The following is a 15,494-nucleotide window of genomic DNA, read 5'->3' on the forward strand; positions in this document are numbered from 1 at the left end:
GCAGAAAGAATTTGTAACTCATGCTTATATCCCCTGCAGTAGTACTTAGTAGAAACTCCACGAGTGGATAAGAATAAGGGAGTAAGACAGGTGACTGTAAAATACGACTACTTTTACACTGCTAAATCAAAGTTTATAGTTTTTTTATTCTGAAATACTTTTAATATTATATACATATCATATTTCCCAAAAGTTCAAGAGGAGGAGCAAGTAGGGGTGGAAAGTTAAAGAGGGGAAGTAAAATAGTAAGAGCCCTTATTAGTCTTTACATAGGCTGCAGAAACCCTACAAAGGCATCTAGACTCCACTGCAAAACAGGTTTAAGTGAGGGTCATAAACAGTATGGAATTAATAAAAAAACATTTGGTACAAGATTCTGCCACACACCTGCTGGGGCACTAGTAGGACTTCTGAGAAGTAAATTAGCCTATCTGTGTTCCATGTTCCTCATGTATTACATGGAGATACTGTTTATCTCAGGGGGTTGTTATGATGATTAAATGAATTAGTACAATGCCTGACCTTACATAACTTTGTTTATTATTGATTTATTATTACACAGTTCTTCCTGGGTAACTGCTGGAGATTGGTTCTAGGACCCCCTTGGATATCAAAATCTGAGGATGCTCAAGTCCCTCATACAAAATGACAGTAGTACAGTTGGCCCTCTGTATCCTAGGACTCTGCATCCGAGGACTCAACCAAATTCCATCAGCAGTTGGTTGAACCCGTGGATGCTGAACCCGACGATATGGAGGGCTGATTATAATACTCATCAGACATTCCATGAATATAGTCTCGTTTATGCCTTTACATAGTGATTTTAAGAGATATGGGACTTTGTTTAGGACATTTATTTTCATATATTTATAAATACGTTCTAATGGAAATATACATAGTATTATTAGTATGATTTTAATAGTATTATTTTAATTCATATAAATGATGCTTTGTTTTTTCTTTCCCAAATTAATGCAAGCTCGTAAAATTTCAGGCAATGCAAAAGTCTAAGAAATAAAAAAAAACTTAAGCCCTTTAGCTTGCTATTCTCTCTTGTCTCCTGCTGGGGAATACTACCAGAGTAACCGTAGTTTCTAAAGCGTTTTCAGTAGAGTTGACGGTCAGGCAGGAAAAGGCGTCTATGCTCATGGAATTTTGGAAACACTGTGCTGCAGCCCCCTTTGGAGACTCCGAACATACCTGGCCATATTAAAAGTGTTGAGAAGTCTTGTAAACAAACTGGCCTGCTTTTACTGCACCTTAAGCGAAGCCTGCCTCCTATTAACATTCAACAGAACACGTTTGGGAAATGGTGTATTAAGCTATAGGCAGCATGAAAGAGTGGAAAGAGCATGAACATCTGGGTCAAAAAGATCTGGATTTGAATCCAAGCTCTTTCTTTTAGTGAATCTGTGTTATTATTATTCTTTTCTTTTTTGCTTTATTTTTAATTTCTTTAAGTGTCAGTTTTGTTGTCAGCAAAGAAGGATAATATTTTATCCTCAAGTATTCTTTGTGAAAATTAAATAACAGATGGAAGACATAACGTATGTCACAAATATTACCTCCCTTTCCTTCTCCAATGAATGGAAAGAAATTTACAGAGAGATATCTGACATACATCTGGAATCCCTAGGGAAGTGTCTTGCAAATTGCTCATTGAGGAGAACTGTTTCTGGCTGTGGTTTAAAATAGGATATAAGATGCCTCACTCTGTGTGATTCCTTTTCAGAGAAAATACTTCCAGGGACTTGGTCTCTGACTCATACTTCCTTTACCCCAAAGCAATATACCTTATCTCCCCATTCTGTCACTTCCAAGGCTTAAAATGTAGCCAGTTTCGGATGCCATTTATCACATAACATGCTCAAGCCATGTTAATTTTCACCTGCTCAACCAATTATTGTGTCACGGTAACAGGGCATGGCAGCCTTCTCACACGCAGCCATCCAGGGTAGCATTTTATTTTCTACGTGAAATGCATACACACAATGTCCTCTAATCAAACATTCTATTTACTCCAAATGTCCTGACCTCTTGGCTACTTATTCTAAAGTTGAGAGCTCTGAGACTGGCTTTCAAAATAGGTAAAATAAGAGAGAGTAGAGGAAAGAGAGGGATGCAAGATGAGTGGAGGACATAGAAATCCCTTGTATATCTGCGTTTAAATAGAAAGGATGCTGAATTGGGGGGCAGGAGAGAAATGGATGACCATAGGCTCCAGGGGCTCCGGCAAGAAATTTTCATTTAGAGTTTGTCATTCCTTATAAATAGTGCTTGGTGTTATTGCAATAAGTCATGCCATTGTTGTAACAAAGCCAACTCTTTTGTGCAGTGCTAGATGGCAGGCATCATGTTATGCTTTGGTATGTTTGTTTGATTTTTAGGTTGTAATTTCTAACATCAAATTCCACTTGCCTTTATGATTTTATCTCTGATAAAAAGAAAATTGAAGATACATAGTAATTTCCTCAAAATTCAGACTGACTCATTTGGAACGTGTAGTGATTGGAGAACTGTCTGAACTGAAGTTCTAGGCAAATCTTTATTCATAGAATGTAAATGTGTTACTCTAACAAAGATTTGGCATGGAGAATATTTAAAATGCTGGAAGAAGTCAACTGTTTTCCTGCAACCTCCAAATTCCTCAGACGCTATTTAAATAATGCATGTAATTAAAAATTATTTTTATCTATTCATTAAAAGCAAGATTAAAGAAGGGTGTCAGGTAGGCTTGACTTTGTTATCCTAGTTTGAATTAATATTTAATTTAAAAATAAATGCTAATGGATCAACCTAGGCCATAACAGAGGCGTTTGTGCATTTGTGTGTGTGTTTGTGCATGCTTTAAAGGCAAAACATAACAAAATGTGATACTGAAGAAAAAAGGTAGAGAGTTAAGAGCACTGATGTAGAAATCAGAATTATTGGGTTTTAATCTGAGGGTATGCTCTTTACTAGGGATGTGATTTGGGCCAAGAGCTATAGTAGAGGCTGTTGGTGTCTGGTCAGGTCTCTTGGAACCCCTCTTCCTGGTGGGTGTGTCCATCCCCCAAGTGTTGACACTTACTAAGGGCTCACACCTGAGACCTGCTCTGGAGGATTACCCTTGGGTGATTGAAGCCAAGGTGCCTGGGAGTTACACACATACACACACACACACGCACAAACACAATAGCTGGGACACTGTCAATATATACCTCCTTGCCTCAAGACAGGACAGACTCTGCTCTCCTTTTTATCCTCCTGAACTCCCCATGGATTAGACTATAGCTAGACTTCCCCGGAAGTATCCTAGCTCCTTCCTCTTTGCTTTTTTGCTTCCTACATCTCATTTCTAGTTTCTCTTGAAAACACTCCCTCCATAAGCCATGTGCAGGGTAAATCTGCCTCAGGCTCTGCTCCCAGAGCACCCAACCTAAGACAAGTGGCTGAACTTCACTGTGCCTCATTTCTTTTTCTGGAATAATATCCACACAATGAGAAACACCTAGCACCATCACCAGCCCAAAGTAAGTGTTCAGTAAAGTTAGTTCTCCTGATGCTTCTGCCTTTGCTGCTGCTATTATTGTTATTCCTTGAATTAGTAGCTGTTGTGATGAGGTATTGAACTACTACTTAAAGTTAAGTAAAAAGGGTAAATTTCAGATTTCAGAGCAGCCAATTTAAGAATAACCACTACTGGGCATCTCCATGTGTGTTTTTTATTATGGTTAACCTTCCTTAAATAGAATTGCTTCCTATACTTAGAGTCAACAATATTTATTTTTACATGGACTAGTCCAAGGTATAGTTTGTGTCTTCAAAAACTTACAGTCCAGTAAGGATATTAGACAAGTACTCAAATTAATATAATGTAAGGAAGGGTTGAAAGGCAAATGACTAGAGTCCAGCATATATAAAAACGAAATGGTGTGCTCTTTCAAAACAAGGACAGGCAACATTCAGATTGAGGCAGGAGAGAAAGACTCTTAAAGGAAAGAAGGTTGGGTGAGTGAATGCATAGTTGGCTGGGTGGCTGGCCAGCTGGCTGGCTGGCTGGAATTTTTAACAACTTTATTGAGGAAGAATTTATATTCCACAAAATTTACTCACTTTAAGTACACAAATCAGTGAATTTTAGTAAATTCACCATGTTGTGCAACGATTCTATCCATCCAGTTTTAGAGCATATCCATCATCCTAGTAGGATCCCTCCTGCCCATTTTATGGTTAATCTCCACTCTCATCCATAGCTCCAGGCAACTACTAATCCAGTTTTTGCCCTTATAGGTTTTTCCTTTGGTGATAATTTCATACAAATGTGTTCATAGAATATGTGGCTTTTTGTATCTGGCTTTTTAATTTAACGTTTGAGATCGATGGATGTATCATATATCAATAATTCATTCTTTTTATTGCTAAATAGTATTCCATTGTATGGATGTAGTGCATTTTGTTTAACCACTCTCTTGTTGATGAACATTTAGATTGTTTCTACTTTTTGTCTATTTTGTGTGCAAGTCTTTGTGTGGAGGATAAATGCATTTTAACAGTTGAATATGAGCTGGCAGTGAAGGAAATGCCATGAGTGAGGAATGGAGATGAAGTTTGCCTTGTGATCAAGAGGGATTGACTGCTTATTTAGCAAAAGCAAAGAGTATCATAGAGGCATGGTGACTATGAAAAGCAATGAAAGCAACAACACAACTTACCAATATACATCAAGAGAAATACGTATCTTCCAATATACCCTGCCCAGAAAATATTTCATGCTCAAAACATTTTGCAGAACACTGGATAACATATGCCTTTATGGGAAATGCTTGTTAGCATTTTAAAGGTTCTGAGAAGTTCTGTAGTAAAAATACCAATTTAAAGAATATATTTTAAAACATCTAAATTTCATTTAACCTGGAATTTCACATACACACACAAAAAAGTAAGCATGGATTCTGTTTTTATTAATTAGCAGTATTAATACTTTGTGAATCTAATGTTCTATGAAAACACTCTGATTAATTTATATAAAACAGGTACATACAAGGTTCTGCCTTGAAGGCCAGGATAGGAAATATGAAAAAACTACTGTATATAAAAGATAATGTGGACATTTATAAAATTAATGTAGCTCTTTGATTTCTCCCCAACCTGTAATTCATACTTCTGTTAAGGCACATCACATTATGTTAGCATTTCAGATATTAAAATGAGGGTAACACCACTCTATCCCTTTCCTCCAAGTTGGTGTTTTACACAGCTAATGGTCATATGCCATTATTGGTTGAGACATCATTTTTGTGGGGTCTTATCAGCATTTCTAATGAAGTAGAAAAAAATTCCAGATGTGGTTAAGGTAAGTATTGTTTTTTGAAACTTTTGTTTCAGTTGTGTGTGTGCATGTTCATGTCTGTGTGTTATCCCAATATGTGGTCAGTGGGTTACAGTTTAATAAAAAAATGAAAATCTTTTCCCTAAATTATCCTTTCCCAAAGTTTAAGAAAAGTATCATCATGATGCAAGATGCTTTTAGGTGATACATGGACAATCATTACAAATATTGTATTAATAGGGAGTTATTTATACACTTCCTAATCCTAGTTCAATCCTTTGATTATAGAAATGAGACATTCTCCTTTTGGTGCCAGCCTTTAATACAACAATTGTTTGTGTCTTCTTTGAAAAGAGATGACAGTCCTGAGCTCAGACCTAAAACTTGAAAACGATGTCGTTTCATTATATTTATATTTGTAGTTACCTCTTTATGGCAATTGATACTTATTTGCCATTTGGTAGTGATGTAATATTTCCTTTAAAAATAATATATTTAAGTGAATTCCGTTAAGAAAAATAACACTAGTGTAAGTGAAATATAGATTTTGGTAGAGATATTAAAGGTGATTGTGAATAAATGAAATTTGGGAAACACATTTCTAACCTCTACCTATCCTGAGAATATCTTTTACTTATGAGAACTCCCTTGATATTTAAAACATTTTTTAATTGTTTCATGTATTTTTGATGATCATATTCTGTTACCTGGGAATCAACCAGTCTATTTTAGAAGTTAGTCAAGTAAATAATATGCAGTGGTATAGAACTGAAGGTTTGCTGGTGAGAGGGGCAGGCATGGCTTGAAAATCACTCTTTTATGCATAGAATTTCTTTTTCTTCTTTCTTTGCTAAAGAATCTGCAGAAAGTTTGCAGCCTGTGATGAAGGGCCCATAGCTGTTTCCGCGTCTCTATCTCATTAGATGTAATCAACTCAGTTAGTTGGCAATGCCACAGTGTTTCACTTAATCTAATATTCAGATCAATGGGAAGTTGCCATATGTACACAGATTACCAATTTTCAAATCATTAGAATGCAATAAAAATAGACCCAATGCTCTCTTGACACTGTGTATAATTTAATCTCTCCTTGTTGAATCACAATTGAATTCAGGGTCTCAAAGACTACGGAGAATATCAATTGGATTTATACCATATATGTGCAAAGATACCACTTAATCAAGTTGCAGTTTATTGGGTGCCAGATGAGAGTTTACTTGAGCTCAAGTGTATCTACCACCTTCAAGATGGGCCTGCCACTGTTCTAAATTTGACATCTCAAGTCAGTGTCTTAATTCAATGCCATGTGTGTCTCCTTTATGTCGGGTACTCTTATTACATCAACAGAGGTAACTAGTTTGTGCTTAGAGTGATAGTTTTAAGCTATTCCAGAGAATGTAAATTGGATCTTGTAGAATCAGGGAGATGATACGTATGGGTTTAGAATTATAGGTGTATTTTCTGTCTTGTGTTTAACTGGATAACAACATAATTTCCAGGGCATTCTTGTCTCTAACTCGTGTTTACAAGGAATCCAAACCACTATGGCCAACATTGAACTTCTCCTCCTAACTTCCCCAGAAGTCCTTATTCATACCATTTGTCCTGGATCCCAGGAATAGATTGTTTTACAGTGTTCTGGTTGCTTTTCATGTCTATTTTAACACCTAACAAGTCACTGAGGGCAAGGATTGAGTCATATGTGTGACCTAAGTCTAACCGGTGATTGATTGATTGATTCTTTCATTCAGCACATACTTTTTGTAGTTTACTGCAGGGAATCAGGCCTTTTGAGGAAGAAGATAAAGGTTTGTTCAGATGTTATGATATGGCTTATATTTTTAATGAGTCACTCTAGCTGATGTCTTCATGGGCAAGGGAGCAAGGCAGAAGTAAGGAAAATCAGTTTGGAGGCTTTTGCAATTACCAAGGTGAGAAGTGATGGTGGCATAAACTGGGGTGGTGGAGGTCACAGGTGCTTGTTTTACACTTTTCAACGTGCCTGGTATGTTTCTGTTTTCAATATATTGTTTAATAAATAAGTGATACTATATTCCTGTCTGCCTATACCTTCACACTTTCCAAACTCTTGACCTTCCAATAAATATAAAAAGGGCTTGTCTCTGCATATTTACAAAGTAGTCTCAGTATCCAGGCTGATGGGTAGGCAATGTGGTGCATTATGTAGTTGCTGTGTTCAGCAGAATCATTCTTTTGCATCATATGCAGTTGAGTGCATTTCTATTTTGAATAGTTTCATTAGATTTTTAACATAGGCAGGGAAAAAGAATGGAATGGATATGTTTTGCATATTCTGCTAATAACAACATCAAAAAACCTGCAATATTTAGACAAAACCAAGTGACTAGATGCAGAATTCGTCAATCTGCATAGTAGCACTAAAGACATATATGGCAGTCGTTTTGTGCTGTTAATGGACTTATCGCTAATAGTTCAGTTTGTTGGTGCTAGAAATGATTGTGAAATTAACCCTGTGAATATTAAAATGGTACTTTTTGAGATTATTTCTTTAGCACAGAAAAATTTTAATCTGGACATGTCCTCAAAATTCACTTTTGAAAGAATGGGCAGGTAATATTATGCCCATTTTACAAAGGAGGAAACCGGAGAACAAATAGAATACATGACTTGGCCAAGGTCATGCTACCCCAACACACCCAAAATAAAAGCTTGATGTCAGCAGAGTTGTCTATTATGTCCACTGCTTATCCCGAAGGCTTAGTCTAGTGCTGGCTGAATAAATATTTCAAGAGCAAATGACTGAACGCATGGATAAATGAAAGTCACAGAACCAAGATTATAATAAAGACCTAACTTAAAATACTGGAAGGGGAATAACTTGATAAAGATGTAGAAAATATGCCCTACACAGCCACAGTAGTGAAAAACTAGAAATAGTAGCCAATACGTATGACATTTAAAAAATTCTGTATGGTGAAACAATAGGCCAATACCAAGTTATCAGTTTTCAAAAGGTAAATCCAAAATCAAATAGTATTATTTCATATTCACTTTCGTCGAAGTGATAAATGAACTAAAATATAATAAAAGAAAAGCGTACCTTAAAGTTGTGACCCCCTCTCACAACAGAAAAACATGCAAATAAGATGAAAAACCAAAAACCAGCCACATGAGACACTCTACTTCTGAATTCCTCTCCCTAGATGCAACATCTTTGAACCTTTGGACTGTTTCTTCTACTATAGACTTTTATAATAAGTTTGTTCTTACTCACATTTCTTGACTTTTCAATTTCAGATATTACCTGTAGTCTTCCTGGCATAGAAAATGAGGATGTCACTTCCTTACAACACTCCTTTTTCTACACCAAAGTCCCCTCCTCCATTCTCCCAAAGTTTTCACTCAACATTCAAGAGCTTACCATATAATATTATTCAAAGCTCTTCAAGATAGTAGACAGCAACTGCTTTACTTTCTCATTTTCTCTGTAGTTAATAATGGCTTCTTTCTTTTTAGTTTGCCTAAACATTCTATACAGGTATGATTTCCCAATCCCAATCTCAATCTCAAACTGTAATTCGCCTCTCAGTACAAATAAGCATATTCAAAAATCCCCTAAATCCATTTTTCCCCTTGGGAAATCCCTCCTTGATCCACTTCTCTTGTTCCAATTTACAGGTCTTGTTCTCTAAATCTGTTGCGTAAGCCTCCACTGGAGTCTCACTTAGAATTCCTTTTGCTTTCTCTTGGGTTGCATCCTATGGCTTCTTCTTATTTGCTACTCCCTCCAGTTAGAGGAGTATACCTTCCATCACTTCCTAAGACAGAAAGAAGTCATTTCTTAAAGAGATTTTTCATTCTCAATTTCTTTTTTTTAATTTTGTCATTCCATGTGACCTATAGTTTGTGTTGGAATTCTAGGTTGGAGAACAACTTCCTTCAGAATTTTAAAAGCTTTACTTTTTCACTCTTCTAGTATCTTGTTTAAAAGCCCACTGTCATTCTGTAATCTAAACAGTTTCTTTTTTCCCCTCTGGAAGGTGTTAGCATTTTGTCTTTATTTCTGGCATCTTGAAATTCCAAATCATATTTCTCTGTGTGGGTTTCTTGCCTCTCACTGCTTTGTGCCTTTGGTAGGTCTTTGTAATCTGAAAGCCTAAGCCTTCAATTCTGGGGAAACTTTCCATTTTATTGGTTTGAAATGTATTTATCTACCAATGATTCTGTTTTTTCTCTTTGCAACTTTTATTAGTCAGATATTGAGTCTTCTGAATTGATCTTGTAATTTTTTGTTTCTCTCCTATTTTCCAGCACTTTTTTTTCATATCTCTTTATGTAAGAATCTCTCAGATTTATGTCTCTGTCTTTTTTAATGTGTTCCTTTTTATGTCTGCTAACACATTTTTTTAATTTCCCAGAGTTCATTATTATTCTAATTATTGCCTCTTTTACAATGGCTACTTGTTCTTGTTACATTTTTGTGACCTTTTAAAACATTTTATCTGAAGCTATCAAATATATTTTTTAAATTTATTTTTATTTTGTTCCCTGTACTGAATGTTTCTTCTGAATCCCTTTTATCACTTGTTTGGCCTCTGCCTTTCCATCCCAGGCTGTCTATGAATATTTCAGAGTGAGATAATAACATACTGTGATTGCATCACCTGTGTGACTGAGCAGACCTTGTGTATTAGTGGTTTTCACTTTCATCTGCTCAGTTAAAAATCCAGCCATTTCATCAGAAGATCCTGAAATGTTCCTATCTGTGGGTCTTTTCTCTGGGGCTAGAGCTGATTTACTATCATTTATCAGTTGGATAATTGGATTAGGCTGTAGGAAACAGAAATATAACTCCAGTTGCTTAATCCTATGAGACTTTTTCCCCCTTCCCCCTCAATAAAAAGCCGAAGGCCTAATCAAGTTGTATTTTTACCACCACCAAACTTAGCATATGGTTTTTATCACCCACATTTATCACTCACGGTCTCAACATAGTTGCTCCAAATTCAACCTCATGTTCATGTTACAAACAGGAGGGAGAAGAAATATTGAAGGAGGAAAGGGTAGCACCAATATTAAAATAAATAAATGAATGAATTAATAAATAAACATCCCAGAAGTCCCTAGCAGATCTCTTTGGTCAAAACTATACCATAAATCCATTTCTAGTTGTAAGGGAGTCTGGTCTATAGCTGGACCACTGTCATCCCAAACAAAATCAGGCTTCCATTAGAAAGGAAGAAAGGAGGATGGCTGTTGAATAGGAAAACTAGCAGTATTCACTACATAGAGTAAAATAAAATAGATAAAATGCACTGTCCAAGGTCAAGTTGAAGAGCTTCAAACCCAATACACTGTGTGTCCTATTATTAATTTAGGATCCAGTGATACAGGATCTGACTTAAAGGGCATGAGTGTATTTGTGTGCTTACTCTAATAGTAAGATTAGGAAACATTTATCCAGGCAAGAGTCTGTTAGGTGCTCCGTTGTGCTTCCCTGCTCTCCTTAGAGTTAGCAAACTCTACTATAACTAAACTGTAATATTGTTAAGTATGGTAGCTGAAACTTGTTCATAATTATAAATTTAGCATCTAATATCTTTTTCTGACCAAGAGTAAGTATTTGATAAGTAAAATGAACACATCAAAATATGTCATTGCTATATAACTAAATTTTTTATTGTGTAAATGATCATTCTTTTTTTTTTACATTGAGCATTTAAAGAGGAAGGAAAGAAGTGAAGAAGGAAGGAAGGAAGGAAGGGAGGAAGGAAATACGTGAAGAAGGAAGGAAGGAAGGGAGGGAAGGAGGGGAAGAAAATGAGAGAGAGAGAGAAGGAAAAGAAAGAAGAAATAAGGAGGAAAATTTTGATCACTAGCAGCCAGCATGGTTTTATTTAAAAAAGGAAATCTTAACATCCCATAACTTTTTGTTGAAAGGCCATTGAATTACAGTTGAGGGAAATGCAATGAAGGAGTTGATTTAACTCCTGCTAAGGCAGCATCCTATAGTATGTGAGTATACACACTCTGATATCTGTCTGCCCAGGTACAACCCCAGCTGTGCTACTACCTAGCACTGTGACCTTAGGCAAATTGTTTAATATTCTTATCTCTCAGTTTTCTCATCTGTAAAATGGGGATAGTAATAACACCTGGCTCATGTGATTGATGTGAGGATTAAATGACCCACATATAAAAATACCTTTTGTCAGTAAGCATTTAATAAAAGTTAGCTATTTTTTAAGCATATGGATACAAAGAATATTGCAATGTGATTACTCAATAAGAAATTTAGCAACTATATACAAAAAGGGATAATTCAAGTGATTATCAGCTGTAATTAAGATTCCCAGTGGGCACTATCTTCGCTCAGGCATTGTATTAGTTTTCTAAATCTTCCATACCAAGTACCACACACTGGGTGCCTTAAACAACAGGAATTTATTGTCTCACAGTTCTGGAAGTTAGATGTCTGAAATTAAGGTGTTAAGGAGTTTATTTACCTCTGAGGGCTCTGAGGGAGGATCTGTTTCTTGCCTCTTTCCCAGCCTCAGGTAGCCTTGGGCATTCCTTGGCTTGTAGTTGGTGTTCTCCCTGTGTCTTCACATCATTTTCCCTCTACATGTCTATCTCTGTGCTTGAATGTTCTCTTTCATAAGAACATCAGTTGTGTTGGATCAGGGTCCACCCAAAAGACCTCATCTTAACTTGATCATAGCAAAGATTCTATTTTTAAATAGGGTCACATTCATAAGTATGTTAGGACTTCAACATATTAGTGGGCAGTGGGGTGCAATTCAGCTTATATGAAGCATGACTCAGATGAGGCCATAGCTAATATTTTCACCAAATCTATATGCAACCCAGGTGTCAGCTGGTGCTTTTGTGGCCTTTGAGCAACGGATGGGGTTGAGGCCCTAGGCTTCAGAATGATACCTGTGGATTCCTACTGACTTTTGCTCTCCTGGCTCTGCGGATCTCAGGCCATTGCGGCCTTGTGGGCTGCACCGTGCCTCACTGACCCACATGTGAAACTCATCATGTCCTCAAAAATGATCCACTAACACAAAAATATCAGGGACCAATGCTGGCTCCACTGAAACTTTTTGAGAGGAGGGAGAATTTCTAATACACACCATACAGTACCCAGGACACAACTTGTGAAAACTTCACTAAAACTTTCTTCTCTGCCAAGTCTGCTTCAGCCACTTGTCCCTGAGGGAATTTTTTTTTCTTAGTCTATCCTCACTCCTAGATTTTCACCAATTTCTTCCCCAGATATCCAGCTCTTTTCTCCTCTTTTAGGCAGAAAATTTTATTTCTCTCTGATTCCTAGATCCAAAATTTATCTACAACCTCATCAAATAAACACCTCCCAGAAACTCTGATGCTCTCATTAATGAAAAGTCAGGGTTACATGTTATTTCTTACATAGAAATTATAGAGGGAAGTGAAAAAAAATGCCAGGGATGGAAAAGTCAGAAAGAAAAACAATCCACAAGGGGATGGAGTGGGAGGAGAGGAATGCTGAATTTAGAATGATGAAATTTCACAGAGATATATGAAATAATAAGTAAGATTTATGTTATGGTTACTGTGGAATATGCACTCAGTGATTTTTCTTGTGTGTGAGAAAAGTTTACCTCCATCAGTCCTCACAAGAATCTTAACTTGCTCACAGTCACAAAGCTAATAAGCAAGGTGGGATTTACACCCAGTTACTAAAAATCCATAGACCATTTAGGACCATAGGGTCCTAAAAAATACAAAGTGAAGGATCCTCAGCTCATGAAAATGACATTAATTTTTACTGATGAGTAAGTTCCTTTTGAGTGAAGAATGTGATTTTACTCTCAGAAAATATGATCTTAAATAAAAATATACTGTCCAGGATACAGAAATTATAGTCCTGCCCTACTTTTGTTTGGTCAGAGCAAGCTGTGGTGATTCTATTCATTTCTTGGCACTACACTCTGAGAGTTTAGAATCTGAGGACTTAGGCCAAACTGGACCAAAATCCCAGATCCATCACTTATTGGCTGAATGATTCTGGGTAAGTTCTGCCCTTGCTTTCCTCATTTGTGAAATGAGAAAAAAAAATTACCTGCTTCATGAGAGTGAGAGGATTTAAATGGCATATACTGCAGTGACAGGTACTCAGTGATTCCACAGTAAAATAGTTCTATGGATATTAATCACTCTATTTGAATGAAATAATTGATTAGAATTAGTCACTTTTATTGATAGTGATTCAGCGTCAATATTTAACTCTTCCACTGAGCTGACCTCAATTTTGAAAAAAGAATTCTTTTTTTTTTTTTAATTTTTATTTACTTATTTATTTATTTACTTATGGCTGTGCTGGGTCTTCGTTTCTGTGTGAGGGCTTTCTCTAGTTGCGGCAAGTGGGGGCCACTCTTCATTGCGGTGCACGGGCCTCTCACTATCGCGGCCTCTCTTGTTGCGGAGCACAGGCTCCAGACGCGCAGGCTCAGCAACTGTGGCTCACAGGCCCAGCTGCTCCGTGGCATGTGGGATCTTCCCAAACCAGGGCTCGAACCCGTGTCCCCTGAATTGGCAGGCAGATTCTCAACCACTGCGCCACCAGGGAATCCCTGAAAAAAGAATTCTTAACAATTTTTTTTCACTTTTCATACTGCCTGAGGTTTTATCCACTTAGCCTGAGGCCAGCAATATTTGGAGGAAACCCAGTGAAATTAATAGAATTGCTGTTTAGAACAGTGGTGCAACAGAGTGACCATGAGTACGGACCCTCAAGTATGGCTGCTTGCGTTCAAAGCATGAGTCTGGCACCTGCTAGTTGAAAAATTGGGGCAAGTTAATTTATCCCCCCTGTGCCTCACTGTTCACATGCATAAAATCAGGACAGCTGTTTCTGATACTCAGTAAAGGCATAAAAGACCCATAGTTCCTACCGTGTGCTTTATTTGCTATTTATTTGTGTTTAAATATATTTCTTTCCCTACCCAAGGTACTGTGGATTTATGCAATAAACTTCACATTTGCTTATGAAAGACTGTTAATTTTTTTTTAATAAAATCACTGGCACATTTTATATTTAAAATCTCAGTTCATATATTAATATAAAAGAAGTATTTTCATAGACCATATTTCATTGATTGTTGATTTCAGATACAGAATAATTATAACATGATAATGAAAGAAATACTACTGATTTTCAGCAGTAAATGTATACCAAGATCTTTACATTTTATTTAATGCTTATAACAACCCTATGGTACAGGTTTAGGCAGTTGCCTACGGCTGTTAAGGACTGAGATCCAGGTCCATGTGGCTCCAGACCATGAAACCTTCCAGAGCAGGTGTTGAAAGGGGAGCAGGGGGATGAGAGAAGCTGCTTCCCCCCAGAGCCTTCCCCAAGGCCACCAAACTCAAGGTCTCACCATCACCCAGAGCAAGCTCAGCTCCTAACCCGTTCTGTGCTTCTTTCAGGTTTCTTTCAGATCTGATTTATTCCTAATTGAAATAACATTTGGAGAAGAAACCAAAACGTCTTTTACTTTCCCTGGAGGGGAAAAAATATTTTTCACTCACAGGATTGTTGGGTTAGGATGAAGACCTACCAATATATGTACACTTGTAAATGACATGTTCATTCTGTTTTATAATTTCAACTGGGACAGAATTCTTCCCTGGTACAATAAGATATCGCAGCCTTGTGTACTCCTCACCCTTTCGTCACTGCTAGTCTCCAGAAAGCTCAGGGACACGTAGGAGGTAGTTGTGCCAACACCTCTTTGGCTTCCTGAGGACCATGGTGGAGGGCGGCTGTGCGCTGTTAACAGTGATTACTGCTTTTGTGGAGTACTGTGCTGTACCAGTTAGGTTAAGTGTAGTGACACCATTCACAAATGATGCAGGAGGGCAATAGTCATCAACTCATGCTGCTCCCTTGTGCATTAAGAGGAGGCTTAAGCACTTGGCTTTCCACAAAGTTCATGAAAAATGCCCTGCTGTGAATTATCTGTTTTTTTTTTTTGGTGTTTTGTTGTTGTTGTTTGTTTGTTTGTTTTACAATAGGAGGGAGAAGGAGACAAGGTGGATGGTGGAAATATCAGAGAGCATAGAGTTTGAATCCTGTCCCAGGCATGTATTGTCAAGTTGTACTAGAGTTACCTGCTTGGACGGAGCCCCTCTCATCTTTAAATGAGAATAA

Source organism: Eschrichtius robustus, chromosome 4, assembly GCF_028021215.1.
Source record: "Eschrichtius robustus isolate mEscRob2 chromosome 4, mEscRob2.pri, whole genome shotgun sequence".
Classification (NCBI taxonomy): domain Eukaryota; kingdom Metazoa; phylum Chordata; class Mammalia; order Artiodactyla; family Eschrichtiidae; genus Eschrichtius; species Eschrichtius robustus.